This window comes from Xenopus laevis, chromosome 2S, assembly GCF_017654675.1.
Source record: "Xenopus laevis strain J_2021 chromosome 2S, Xenopus_laevis_v10.1, whole genome shotgun sequence".
In the NCBI taxonomy this organism is placed as follows: Eukaryota; Metazoa; Chordata; class Amphibia; order Anura; family Pipidae; genus Xenopus; species Xenopus laevis.
The window spans coordinates 8,975,614-8,989,476 of record NC_054374.1 but is presented as its reverse complement, the minus strand read 5'-3'; positions in this window follow the sequence as shown (position 1 = coordinate 8,989,476).

Genomic DNA, 13,863 nt, shown 5'->3' with positions numbered 1-13,863 from the left:
GAAAAACTAAATAAAGAACACAATGGGGCTCATTTATCAACACTGGGCAAATTTGCCCATGGGCAGTAACCCATGGCAACCAATCAGATTGCTGCACTCATTGTTCTACTTGCAGCTGGCTTCAAAAAGCTAATCACTGATTGGTTGCTATAGGTAACTGCCCATGGGCAAATTTGCCCAGTGTTGATAAATGAGCCCCAAGAAGTGTAATGTGTGTGTACATGGAAAAGTGTCTAATGGGACGTTGGTTTTTTCACGGCTAGATCCTCCCATGCCGCTAGCATTAATGGCTTTTAAGAGAGAGATTGCACAAAACCAAGGCACTTTCAAAAGGTGAAAAGGACCACCAAAAGTATAAAGGGGTGAGTATGAGGGTGCAACAACCACATGAGCTTAGCCAAAGCTTCTGGCAAATACAAATACAAAAATGGGGGGTTGTGGGTTCACACCTGAGGCCAATTTCAAAATGTTTAGAGCCCTGTCTAAAGAATTGTTACTGAACAGAGAGGTAAAATTCCTTTTTTTATTATGCACATTGCTAATAGTCACTAACTTGTATCAAAAGGTTGAAACATGTCAAGCATGTAAAAAAATAAAATCATGCAACAGTCAGGTATATTCTATATTTTAAATTTGTATGCCAAATTCCCAAGAATTTCAACATTGAACTTTCTTGTTGGAAACTAATATTTGGAACTCTTTACAGTTAATATGTTACTAAACAAAATACTTGTTTAGACCAAAGTAGTGCATGTCTACATTTTAGGGGTTTCCTTCATGGTCAAAAGTATGTGGACACCTGTCAGTCCAATATCAAATTCAAAAACCAAGGGCAATACAATTAATGTGGTCCTCCCTCTTCAATCTTGTTGGAAGGTTTTCTACTAAATAGGACATTTAGGAAACTGTTGGTGCTTCCATTTGGCTACAAGACATTGGTAACTAATATTGGGGATCAGACCTGACTTACATTTGGCATTCCAATTAACCTCATGTGTATAGTTAGGTTGAGTTCTGGGCTCTGCATAGGCCACTCAAGTTCTTCTATTCCAAGCCCTGCAAACCAGTACTTATGGACCTTACTTTGTGCACAAGGGACATTATTGGACAGAAACAGTTAAGGGTCTTCACTAAACTGCCACAAAGATGGAAGCACATAATTGTCAAGAATGCCATTGTATGATGTAGTGGAACTTGTGTCATTAGTGATGGTTGTGGCTTAACAACTCAATTGTATTCATAAGAAAGGTGGTCAATATAATTTTGGTCTTATAGCATACTTCTTCCATTGGTCAACAGAGATACCATTTAGATAAATTGACCCTATCCAAAGGGGAATTTCTAATTGCTTGACAACAGCTAACTTGGTTTGGACTGGAGATATCGAAAGACTTTGTTAATGATCTGACTCGCTTCCAGTTGGGAAAAACGGTTTTCTCGCAAGATCATATTTTCTAGCAGGATTTTACTATCATAATGGGAAGAAAAGTAAAACCAACAAGTGCCCTATTATAAAAGGTGGTAAGGAGTAGTTTGTTGTCAGAAATCAAAATAGTTTGTTTTACTTATGACTACAAAATAACATACTGTATTAACGATTCTCATGCATTTGCTAGAGATGAATCCAGAAATAGGCCATTTTGGAATTCAATTTTACATTTTATTTGTCTCAGTGGGCGTAATAGCAGTATTTTGTACAGTATTAACAGATAATTCCCATATTACCACCTGGAACAAAAAATAAGATGCAAAACGTATGCTCAGTATAATCCGCATCCGTCCTTTATCAGGTTCTAACATTGCTTCTTCTGCAAATATTTACATCTACGATGCATGGGTTCTGACATTTCAGTGAAATAAATTATGTAAAATTCATTTGAAATAAATAGAGAAATTGAATAATAATCAGACAAGCTAAATGTTTTATTTATGATTATAGGCTTAAAGTAGATAAAGCTATTTAGGGATTTGAATGAAATGCTATTTACACACAAAATACTAAAACGAAATACCAGCAACAATATTAGACTAAATAAATAAATAATTATAGCACTTGCTTAAAGGGAAATGGTGCAATATTAATAAATAGGGTTTACCTGCAATTTATTAAACCATAATCGTCAGTTAAATATATATATGCTATCAAGCACAGGAGCTTTATTTATCTGTATGTCCTAAGAGTTCAGTCCCGCACTGCTAAGTCTTGATTTTGTTGCCTATGCCCTGTAGAAGGAAAATTTCCCAACTGGCCTAGGAATCGATTGACCAAATTGTGTCCATCATTTATATAATGAGAGGAAGCACATTCCTCTTTAGTCACCTTCTAGTACCAGTGGAAGAAGTGGTGGAAGCCTGGAGCACACGGAGGCCAGCAACCTTAAAGTTGTCATGGAGCAGGGACCTCATGAACTTGGTAAGGCATTGAATAATAGTTAGGGGCAGATTTATCAAAGGTCAAAGTGAATTTTCAAATTAAAATGTATTGTTTGGGTACTTCAACCATTGAATAGGCCAAATTCGAGTTCGACTTGAATTAAAAATACTTTGAATATTCAATGACCATTTGAAAATTGAAGTACTGTCTCTTTAAAAAACTTCGACTTCGCCAAACCTGCCAAAGTGCTATGTTAAATTGTTCGATCGATCGATTAAATCATTCAAATCATTCGATTCGAATGATTTCTACGATCGATCAAACGATTTTACTTCAACTGAAAACAGCCAAAAAATTTGGCCAATTCGATTGTCAAATTTTGAAGTTTTTTAACTTCGAAATTTGACCCTTGATAAATCTGCCCCTACATGTTTTACCATACTTATAGAAGCTGTCAGGTTAGTATGAGCAACATCTGCTCTACCGAGAAAATGCAATGTGGAGGTAGCACTTCCAGATGATGTATTAGGGTCAGGGCACACGCTCAGATTTGGGGAGATTAGTTGCCCGGTGACCGAAGTGGTAGCTTAAAGGTTTATGAAGCTGAGCATTAACTCTCAAAAAAGTACCATGAGAAACGATAAGTGCCAGTGATTCTTAACCAGAATGTTGGTTGATTATACAGTAGGTACAAATGTACTTCCAGAGTACAACCAATGCCGAGTAGAGTAGTATAGCAAATGGTCAAGCAAGTGAAGTGGATCATGCAACAAGCATGACAGCAGTAGAGGTATACTGTACCTTAGTAAAATGGATCCCTTATGGTGGGAACATCTCAGGGGAAGAAACAGCCTGAGTCCCTTTCCAGTGGAGCACCTTAACACTCAGGGCGACTTCAGGTGACTTCGGAAAATGAAGCGATCCGAGTGCCATCCCGCCGGCGTTTTACATTCTAGCCAGCGGGAGGCAGTTCAGGGAGATTAGTCTCCCCGAATAAGAGGAGATTTGTTACTGGGCCACTAATCTCCCCGAATCTGAGCATGTGCCCTGACCCTTAGTGTTTGGGTGCTCCACTGGAAAGGGACTCATGCTGGATTTTTCCCTGAGATGTTTCCACCACAAGGGACCCATTTTACTAAGGTATATCTTTCACTTGAAGACATGGCGCCAATGGAACTGGCACTTATTTGAGCATTTTCAAGCTGGAAGGTGGCAGTTTCAGTCTGTCACATTATTCCCATCATTTTCTCCCCCAAGATGAACCAGAAGAGAATTTGCTCTGAGCCATCGCCCGTACAAACAGTTGTTTCTAATCCATAACTGGCAGGTAGAGCGTCCCTTTAAATGTTTGTAACCTTCTCATAAGCCTTATATAAATGCTTTTCTGTGTGAGGAACATAAGATTTTCTCTTAAATACCCTGCAAATCTCATTGTTTTATTATTGTAAGTAATTCCATCTGCTATTTAACAAAACATAAAGGCTTGCTCTCTTACCTTATTTGACATTAGCAATTGGCTGGGTCTGCTGGAAAGAAGCCGCGGCCCTGCTTGTTTCACTGTACAGAAACTGGCAAAGTTACAGGATAAAGGTTATTGTTTTTTCTGTTTTGTTTTCTAAGAAATATGCATTGCATTTCCAGAATCAAAGAGACCGGTACATTAGCAGTGAACGGGGGAGGGTTGCCATTACTATTTATTTAAAACGTTTACAGCATTTAAGTTGATAAAGCTTAATATTTTTTATCAGCAAGGTTTAATGAATTTTGTGGTGTAAAAATGATTTTTCTTATACACAAAAGAAAGAAAATCTGTTCCCATAGAAACATTTCACGAATGCGGAATTTATACTAACGCAATGTTGTAACTAGAGCTTACTGGGCTTCACAGCAAAAACCTTTTTTCTCCTTCACACACTGGAGAAGATGATTGGCTTTTCTTACTTATGCTGCAACTTGCAATCATTGATGAGCCCCAAAAAGTCTGCACCAGCCTTGTTAAAGCAGGGATAGGAACCTTCAGCCATCAAGATGTTGGAAAGCAACATCTCCAGCATCACTACAGCACCAAAGAAGGTAATCAAGTGCCCAAGTTCTACAGCATCTGCCGTGGTTCCTTTTTGGAACAGAAGTGTTTGGTTTAGAAATAATCAAGATATTATTCTGCTAAAAGAGACATCTAACAATTAAGAACTAAAGTCAAACACAACCAAGGGTATAAACTCAATCCCAAGAATACAGAAGGAGCTATAGATATTTGTGCAACAAACCTTGGATATCCAGAGTTTGTCTCCAGAGAAAACTGCTGCCTTGTTGTTTAAAAGTTGTGTATAATAACTGAGAACAACACAGGGACTGTAAATCAATTGGATATAGAACAGACTGGCCATATGTCTCTGTCATTTGCTCTGATACCAGCACAGTCCAATTACCTGAAATGGAGTGAGATATATTGACAATAGTGGATGGATTTGATAAATGACAATGGCAGAGGTATCCAAAAACGACATTCTACCAGCAGGCAGGTTATCCAGAAGATTAGTCAGGAGCAAACACACCTGAGGCAAGTACATTATATTAAAAGGAACACTCAGAGAACAACATTACTTCTGGCCAGGGATGAGTTCTTCCATGATGACTTCTCAAACCTTGAAAATGAGACTCTATTGTCTTCTGTAATGGAACTAGGGATGCACCAAATCCAGGATTCGGTTCGGGATTTGAACAGGATTCAGCCTTTTTCTGCAGCATTTGGATTCAGATGAAACCATCTGCCCGGCTGAACTACATCCAAATCCTAATTTGCATATGCAAATTTGTATTTGGTTTGGTATTCAGCTAAATCTTTCGCAAAGGATTCGGGGGTTCAGCCGAATCTAAAATAGTGGATTTGGTGCATCCCTAAATGGAATCCCAATACATACAGTCAAGTCAATTGGCATCAGGAATAAGAGCATATAGTGTGTGTGACCTTAGATCATAAGTTTTTCTGGGGCAGGGACTGTTGAACGATGAACAATCTCTATTATGATATATTGGCACTATATAAATAACAGGGAATAAGAACAATAAAACCCTATTAAAAAAATTCAATCTTAAAAGCCAAAGATATAATGTAATATGATCAAGCATAATCATAGCTGTACTGCTTGAGCCCAGAAGGCTTCCAGAGTTTTTCTTTTCCATTTTCATTAAAAATACATATACAGCTTACATGAAAACTTAAGTGAAAACATTTTAACTTACAAAAAAAGTATTTTAAGCATAGTAGAACACGTCGTGAAACTCTTGAACTTAGAACTTGAAACCATGAATTTTGCCACAAAAATGTCCCTAGTACCCAACAGCCTCAGGGCAATTCAAGCTTCATACTGCTCTTGATCTTTTCATGGGGCACAGGGGACTGTAAAGGTTGAGTTGGTGATAGAATGTAGTCTAAGCTCTGTAGATAATGTTGTCAACTGAGACAATTTAGCTAAGTGCAAAGCTTTGGTACTCATTCTGTATTACTGTATTCAAGCCTCTTTGTTGCAGCCATGAGAAGTGCCATGCCTAATGGCTACTAAAATATAACACTATATATTTATATTTGGGAAGACCCTTTTATCAACATTGTCATTTTTGTGGTTTTAGAGGTTTTAGAAACAAATAAACTAATTTTCTCTAAAACCACAAATGCCATATCATTTTTTAAAAGATCCAAATATCAAAAGAAAGAAAGAAAAAGAAAGAAAGAAAGAAAGAAAGAAAGAAAGAAAGAAAGAAAGAAAGAAAGAAAGAAAGAAAAAAATGCTGACTGATGCACACAAAAACCTTGAGTTTTTTCTGATAATTACTAGCAAAAATAAATCCAAATATGTTGATTAAAATTGATCCAATTTGGCAAATTGTTGTATCAAATTTCACATTTTTAGAGTTTTAGAGAGCTTTAACAAACACAAATTTTAGAGAATCATAAAAAAATAGAAACTTGAATATGTGACGGCTTATTTATCAAGGGTTGAATTTTAGTGGTTTTAGAGGTTATTAAAACCACAATTCAACTCACAAACTCTAAAAGTCCAAATTGATTTAAAGGGGTCCATTAGGATTAGTGCAGCTCTCATTGACGTCCATAGGACCTTGACAACCTTTACTTGGTGAAGTTTGGTATTAAAAGCTTTGGAGTTTTTTCACTTCTAATTTTTAAAGGTTTTTAGAAATATAAGAAATCCAAGAATTTTTAGACATTTTTGGAAAAAAATTCTAGTAAATGGGCCCATATATGTATATGGATGCACTATGCATAATTAAAGATGCACTGATACACGCTTACTCTTTGCTGCCGTGAGTGCTTTCATGGACTACTACTATATATATATTGTTTTGTAATATGCCCTATAAGGGGGTTATTTAATAAAATCCGAAATGTTCTCATTCTTTAATAAAATAAGTTTGACCAAACTCCCATCCACAATTTTACCTTATTAATCAAAAATCAACAATAACTCAAAAAAGTTGGTGCGAGAAAAGACTCTATAAACTCTCTCTACAATCGGGATTTTTTCAGACCTGACGCCAAAAAACGAAGACTTTTTCGGAATATCGCCCCAAAACCACAATTTTTTGGGACTATTGTATGAAACCCAGAGCAGATCATGATATCTTCCAATTGTAAAAGGGACATCTGCCATTGACTTCAACATGAACTTGCCAGGTTTGAAATTGAGTATTTTTTTATTCAGGTGTTAAGCAGCCTTGGGGTATAAAAAAAGAAAAGTGTCTTTTCCCCTTTTTCCGACCAGAAAAAAATCAGACTTTAGTAAATAATGCCCTACATTGTTATTGCACCCTAATTTGATTTTTCAGGGAACTCCCAGTAACTTTCCATGTATTATTAATAGTACATGTGATTTATAAAATGCCAGTGGATTGTGAAATGCTGTACAAACTTGCGTGACTGTGCCACTGATCTGAACATTGTTGGTTTGAAAATGAAATTACTCCTCGATCAGAATGCAGGCTGTGCTTGATTTATGCAAGGCTATCATGCAAAAGAACACCTGCTTTATGACCTGTGACACTGGCTGTTATAGTCAAGTATCAGACATATAATATTATTGGCTTTCAGGGCTTTTACAGAAACATATTCTGCTAAGAGTTGAATTACACAGTGACGGACTCCCCTTAGTCTGCATTTATTGATTCATTTGTTTTTGATGGATCGTTAGCGGAATGTAATGGAACTGGAATTTGCCCTATAACATTTAAATATATGTACATTTTATTCCTATCATTCTTCTGGATCAGCTGGTCCAATGTAGGGGGGGATATTATTTTATGATTGTACATGGATTTAGCCATGAGAAATATTGTGAATCCAATATTTGATCTATAGCAGTCATGTCTAACAAGACACACCAGATAAAGAGAATGTAAACTATTAATCTACTAAAAAAACTCATATGTTGGGGCTGTCAGATTCCTGTTGGCATTGTTCTTTAAAGAGTAGTGATGAGCGAAAATGCCCTGTTTTACTTTAAAGAATAAGTAAACCTTTAAAATAAGTAAATGTAAAAGTGATGAGGGGGCTATTCTAAGAAATTTTGCAATGTACATTCATTATTTATTTTGTTTTTATTTCAAGATATTAAGAGATACATGTGCTGTTAATTTGAATGAATTTTGTTACAACAGCGCCACCTGTTGGTCAGTTTCTGACCAGTCTGACCACCAAGTAGTCAAGGAAGTTGTCAGGAGAAAGAAAGAGGCTGCTCTGATGTTCTTCTACTTAGGAATTTTTTTTAAACCTTTCTCAAAACTTTCCTAAACAGAAGAACATCAGAGCAGCCTCTTTCTTTCTCCTGACAACTTCCTTGACTACTTGGTGGTCAGACTGGTGGGAAACTGACCAGCAGGTGGCGCTGTTGGGACAAAATTCATTCATATTAACAGCACATGTATCCCTTAATATCTTGTAATAAAAACAAAATAAATAATAAATGTATATTGCAAATTTTCTTAGAATAGCACCCTTGTCTATTTTACATTCACTTATTTTAAAGGTTTACTTGTCCTTTAAACAAAAGATTTGCAAAACTGCGAAAAAATTTGGGAAATGGCGAAATTTAACCAAATGCATTGGAGTTCATGGCTGTTGCATTTTTATCTTGCACTAAATACATCAGAGTCAATAGGCATTGTTTCTGGGTTTATTTTCTTGAGCCAATGTGTTGGAGTCAATAGGTGGGTTTTTTTACCCATATTTTCTTGCACTAAATGCACTGGAATCAATAGCTATTTTTCTTGCCTTTTCCCTGTGCACAAATATAACTTTTTTATGTGAAAACAAAATACAAAATCCCAGACCAAAATGCAGTCAGTGGGTTTTTCTGCCTAGTTATTTCCTCACATCAATTGGTTTGTAGTCAATGGGTGATTTTTCTTGCAATTTTTCTCATGCCCAATGCATTGGAGTCAATAGGTGTTTTTTGTTGAGTTTTCTTCTAGCACCAAATTCTTTGGAATCAATAGACATGCTTCTAGTGTTTTACTCCCAAACAAATAAATGCTATTCTTTCCCCATCAGAATAAAACATGTGGCAAAACTCTAGCGCAGATTTTTTTTGTCACTTGCAAACAGTGAATTGTGCCGCAAATCTGTATCACACACACAAAAAAAAAAAAAATGCTCATCCCTATTAATGAAGGTTTAATAAAATACTAAACAATAATGAAACAAGATGTTCCCCCGTCCCCCTCCGGATGCATTTTTGGCAGATTTGCGCTTACTTGAGGATACAACAGTCCGTGAGGGGTGCAGGCCCTGGCGCAATCGTATCTGATGCACCCCCGATAGTTCCGCCCTTGGCACAAAATTTTTACTAATATACAAATATATTCGATTGATGTGCATACAATATATACCATTAATATTGCATTATAGAATTATTTGCCATTCTCATTTGTAATTCACTGGGTGGACATTTGACCAGACTGCCTTATATATCAGCAAGTGCAAAGGTCCGAGAGAAGTGATGCTGTTAAATCCTTTGCACCGATGACTGTACATGGTGATCATTTGAATGCTAGATGATCGGATCAAGAACTGCACTGGCCAGATTGGTTAGCAGTGTGTATACAACACATGAGAAAAAGAATGGCACAACCATTAAACAGCTAGCTGGAGTGCATAAGACACCTAACACGTTTCGGGAACACCCCTTAATCATAGCAGTGTGTATAGCCTAAGGCAGTAGTCATATATAATTAAATAATTTTCCAGAGCATGCTTGTAAGTAAAAAGGTTTAGTTTATTACATCAATATTATAAAAAACATGAAAGAATCCCCTTATATTGCCTAACGCGTTTCATGCTTACCTAGCACTTAGTCATAGGCAATATCTATCTGTCGACATTGCCTATGACTAAGTGCTAGGTAAGCATGAAACCTTTTTACTTACAAGCATGCTCTGGAAAATTATTTAAGTATATATGGTTGTACCTCTGTTTGGTCACTAGAGGATTCCAGCATGCTACCATAATGTTCACCAGACTCTACTCCCAAGTTGATCAAAATAGTTTCTAAGGCAGCAGTCCCCAACATTTCTTTACTTGTCAGCCACCATCAAATGTAAAAATAAGTTGGGGAGCAACACAAGCATGCAAAAAGTTCCTAGGGGTGCCAAATATGGGCTGTGATTGGCTATTGGTAGCCCCTATGAAGACTTGCACCCTACAGGAGGCTTTGTTTGGCAATACACAAGGTTTTAATGTAACTGAAACTTGCCTTCAAGCCTGGAATTAAAAAAAATAAGCTCCTGCTTTGAGGCCACTGGGAGCAACATCCAAGGGGTTGGAGAGTAACATGTTAATCACAAGCCACTGGTTGGGGATCACTGGCCTAAGGAGTCTCAAAAAATTCAAGTGATCATTCACAGTGAAAATAAAATTAAAATACATATACTGGCTAGAAATTGGATTGATTTAAGTCCTTAATAATGCTGCAATAAATGTGTTATAAGAACCAAGAGAGATGTGAAGAGTACTTGTGATTAATTGGTTATACAAGAACGCTCATGTGCTCCATCAAATTCGATTGGAGCGTAAAATGAGAAAAGGTAAATGTATCAGACATTATTGTTGTTTATTTATAGAGAAATCGAGACTTCGGCTCTTCAAAGATATTAAAATGAGCACAGACATTTGAATTACAGGTTACTGTTGGGTCCATTACAACAGAGGGAAAATTAGACATGGCATTTTAATTACTAATGTTCCCCATTTAAAAGTCAAGTCATGTCAGATTGCCTCATTCCATCACAAAATGGAACAGGAACTAGAGCATTTATACACAATGTATACAAGAGAAATAAAGGATTGAATGACTTGTAAAGGGCAACTATTAGGAACTGTTTAGAAAAAATCAACTACAGGTTTGGAATCTGCTATCCGGAAATCCGTTATCCTGAGAGCTCCAAATTACGAGATGCCATTTCCCATAGGGGGAAATTTACTAAAGGGCGAAGTGGCTAACGCTGGCGTCATTTTGGCACTGCGCCGATTTACTAATAGGGATGGGCGAATTTCGCCTTGTTTCGCCGGAAAAATGACGCCCATAGACTTGTATGGCGGCGTGTGTCAAAAAAAGAGACGCACGTCAAAACAATTTCGCCATGCAACAAAAAAAATTTCGACGCCCATAGACTTTAATGGGCGTCTGCGACATTTCGCCGGCAGCGAATTTTTGAAACGAGTCAAATTCGCCCATCCTTATTTACTAACGGTAGCTGGCGTAAATTCACTGGCGTCATTTCGCAAAGGAGATAGACTCTGCCGCAACTTCGCACTCTAAAGCCAGGCGCATTTTCGGTCTGTTGAAAGTGCCTTACTACACAAATTCACTACGTTTTTGATTTTACTGACTGTTACCTCCAGGGCAGGTGGGGCTTGCAGTGGGCGTAGCCCAGGGGGCCCAGGAAATTTTGTCGTATGGGGCCCTGTGATTTCTGATGGCGGTCCTGGTTACCTCTATTGCCAGACTTGCCTTCGCCACCTCAGACCAGGTGAAGTACAATAGAGTAGATAGGAGTTCCTAAAAAAAACGATGAAAAGTCCAAAAAACTGCTGGCGTTTTTTCCTATTTAAAGGGTGATAGACTGAAAAAGATTGTAAATTTTTTTTGGGGTACCCTCCTTCCCCCCTACATTTGCTAACATATGGCACCTAAACTATACATTATAGCATTATAACAACTTTATATAATTGTATTAAGGTTCCCTGGCCTTGTGTAGTGTAATGTATTTGCTGCAACATATACGTCCATTGTACTTTAAACTGCACGCCGTATGCAAATTAGCCAACGCTAGCGTAACTTTGAACGCTGGCGTATTTTCGCAAGAATTTGGTACCCTGTGCGCAACTTCGGATCTTCGTGAATTAGCTTTGTGCAGGCGAATTTACGCCTGGCGCAGTGTTGCGAGGTGCGCGAAGCCAGCGCTGGCGAATTTTTGCCCGGTTAGTGAATTTGCCCCATTGACTCAACTTTAACCAAATAATTCAGATTTTTATAAATGATTTTCTTTTACTCTGTAATAATGAAACAGTACATTGTACTAGATCCCAACTAAGATATAATTAATCCTTATTAGATGAAAAGCAATTATACTGGGGTTATTTATTGTTTATGTTAATTTTAAATAGATATAATTTATGGAGATGCAGATTATAGAAAGATCTCTTACCCACAAATCCCCAGATCCAGAGCATTCTGGATAATAGGTCCCATGTCTTTGTGCAATATCTTGTCTCCTCCCATTTGGAAGCTCTAAACATGCTATACATTCATATGAGTCAAAGTGGTCAGAAGTCAGGGAGAAGGTGTGGATGTTACTCTGTATAATAAGCCGTGTGCAAACTCAAGCTGTTGATAGTTAAAGCACATTAAAACCTAATTAAAAAATAGAATAATATTTTGACACTAGTTATTGTTTAGGAAGTTTATGATGTCAGACATCAGTACCTTGTTAGAACATTTCAATTAAAATGCTAAATGCATGGAACACTATACAGTTGTAGACAGCTGAGGAATGAGATGACAGTTGTACTTTCTATGATGTATGGTGCATGTTTAATTAATAATCATCGTTTTCTACGAGGCAAACAGATGCCCTTAGTGATTACGGTAATGATTCAGAACTCAACAACTAAATGAACCCGTGTCAGACTATATAATACGATTCATTAAATGTTCGCATTTCTTATTTTTCACATTTCTGTTGCAAATATGTTCTTAATATATGATTTTTGTGGAAATCATTTGAATGTCGGTTGTATATTATAATAAACCCAGTTAGCAAGCTAAAGGGAACAGACCTTGTCTCCTGTCGTCTGGGTATTAAATAAAGTTATCTCAGGCAATTTTACTTGGATGAGCGGTTGAAGAGCTGAGGGCGCACAGATTGGCTCACAGCGGGAGGGTGATTGCCCTCGAGGCTTAAAGGGCATGTAAAGGCAAAAAAATAAAATCCCATTTTTACTTTATTTAACGAAAAAGAAACCTATCTTCAATATACTTTAATTAAAAAATGTGTACCGTTTTTATAAGAAACCTGACTGTATGCAGTGAAATTCTCCCTTCATTTACCGCTGTGGATAGGAATTGTCAGATGGTCCCTAACTGCTCTGCAGGGAAACAATCATACTTATGAACAGCAGGGGGAGCCCCCGCCTTACTTCCCAGCCATGCAGAACTCAAGCAGCTTTGTTTGTTTCCCTGTAGAGCAGTCGGCGACTGTGTAGAGATTTGTATTGGATTTTATTTTTGCCTTTACATCCCCTTTACTGTTTCCAACTCCAGCCGAAGGGACAAAGATCATGGAGCCAGATATAAACAGATAAACTGGGATTCTATTGGGAGGATTATTTTGCTGCAGCCACTGGTTCTGCAGAGTTGGAGAAAGTTTGTATTAAACAATACAAAAACTATAAAATCCACATTAGATTACATGACAACACAGGACCCAATGCAGTCTGTATATTCTGATTATTAATCAGTCTTGCTGTATCGGCTTCTGGCAGATATTATTTGACTTGTGCTGTTTTGATCATTTATGACGATCCCTAAGCAGCCCAGACCACACTGAGCATGTGCACAGTCTTAGTCTTGCAAAGATGTATAACAAAGTTACAAGATGGTGACCCCCAGTAGCAAACTTTGAAAGCATAAATCATTTGTTTGATTAGACTTGTGGTGCAGTAAGTTCATGTTTATGTTTAGTATACAAAATACTGCATTTATAGCCATATTCTATTGTAGACTTTAATTTCCCTTTAAGGTCTGCCATAGACTGGAAGGACAGTGTGGATAACAGTTCCCAACCACAGTGGGAGCTGCTTATATAATGTCATTGTGAGATCTGGAGTAAATTTCCTTGACCTTTTGTTGTTAGAATATCATGATTAGGGAAGAATCTTAGATCCATAACAAATCCTGTTTGACAAACAGTTTTGC